The sequence below is a fragment of the Gracilinanus agilis genome, chromosome 4, assembly GCF_016433145.1.
Source record: "Gracilinanus agilis isolate LMUSP501 chromosome 4, AgileGrace, whole genome shotgun sequence".
Classification (NCBI taxonomy): Eukaryota; Metazoa; Chordata; class Mammalia; order Didelphimorphia; family Didelphidae; genus Gracilinanus; species Gracilinanus agilis.
The window spans coordinates 320,182,969-320,184,716 of NC_058133.1; the positions used below are offsets into that span (position 1 = coordinate 320,182,969).

At 32.7% G+C, this 1,748-nt stretch overlaps 1 pseudogene; it reads left to right on the plus strand.

Moving 5' to 3' along the window:
* Window positions 1-253: 253 nt before the first annotated feature.
* LOC123247623 lies at window positions 254-1,131 on the plus strand (annotated as a pseudogene).
* The last annotated feature ends 617 nt before the right edge of the window (window positions 1,132-1,748 follow it).

A 1,748-nucleotide genomic window follows, 5' to 3' on the forward strand; every position in this document is an offset into this window, starting at 1 on the left:
TCTACCTAAGGTTGTACAAAAACATTTATGGTGCTTTTTAAAGGGGAAAACAATGGGAATCTGAGAGGATGCCAATAAATTATGGAAAAGCTGAACAAGACATGGTATATAAAGTATATAAAGGTATAGTATATACAGTATATAAAGTGATGGCATCAATTAGGGCGTCCCTGGCACTGAAGTAAAAGACAAGCTTCTGCTGTCATCCCTGCTCTTTCAATCTTGGACTCTTCAGAGTCTCCATTGAAGATCTATGGAGGATGATACAAAATTAGAGGAAATTGGGGAAGACACCTATGGTGTTGTATTCAAGGGTGGATATAAAACTGTAAGTCAGGTGGTAGCCATGAAGAAAATCAAATTTCTGAATGAGGAGGAGGGCTTTGCAAGCACTACAACTCAAAGAATTTCTCTGTTGAAGGATCTTCAACATCCGAACCTTGCCATCTTTCAAGATGTACTCATGAAAGATGCTAAACTATATTTCATTTTTAATTCTTTTCTATGTATCTTTAAAACTAATTGCATTATGTCCCTCCTAATAACCATATGAATTCTTCATTTGTTAAAAGTTATTTGTACCAAGGCTCACAAGGCATTGTATTTTGTCACTTACAAATATTTCTTCACAGAGATTTGGAATCTCAAAATCTGTTAGCAGATGATAAAGGAGTAATTAAGTTAGCTGACTTGGGACTTGCACAGACCATTGTAATCTATAAAGAAATATATACATGAGGTGGTAATGCTGCGGCATAGGTCTGCAGAGGTATGGCTAGGGTCTGCTAGATATTCCATTCCAGTAGTTATTTTGAGTTTGGCTACACTCTTTCCTGAATTAGCAACCAAGAGCCACTTTTATATGGTGATTCAGAAACTTAGTTATGAATCTTCAGGATTCAGGGAACTCCAAATGAAGTGTGGATAGAAGCTGAATCAAAGCAGAATTATAAGAATATATTCCCCAAGTGGAAACTTGGAAGTCTGATGTCACATGTCTAAAATATAAATAAAAACAGCTTAAAAATTGGTCTCTAATATGTTGTTTCATGATCTTGCCAAATTTATGGCAAATTGGAATTCAACTATTGTTATATTAATGACTTGGACAGTCACATTAAGAAGCTCTAATTGTCCAGGCAAATGATTCTAGAGGTTTTGTACCAAAAATGAATAGTCCTCTTTATTGTTAGTCTGACCATATTTGTCTTTCTTTGTTATGAAATTGAAGCTGTCCTGTTTTTCCACAGTGTCACTTAAAGCTGTTAATATCATTATAATGAACAATACTCTATCTAGAATTCATCAATACGGCTGTTTTGTTTTTTATAAACTAAATTGTATATCCAACTCTGATGTACAGAGTTTGTGGGAAATTGGAGTCAGTTTTAAAATAATATTTTCCTAGAGGTTTTGCATTTTTGAAATTATTTAGGAACATAAATCAGACTCAAATTTTATTGTTACAAAATATCTTAGAACCTTTCAATGGGTTTTGCCTTTTTAAATTTAATTCCAATTGCCTACAATTTAATTGTGAAATTTAATGTGAAATGTATGTGAAATTTAAATTTACCTCAGCATCAAATCTAAAAACAAGTAAGGGAAAATAAGGGTATAGGACTTCAAATAATATATTCAATAAAAGTCTAAAATGTTCAAATTAAGTTTAGACAGTTCATATTGTAAGGTATAATACATATACATGAGCATCTTTCCACTGGCTTTTGACTTCATGAGATAATTTC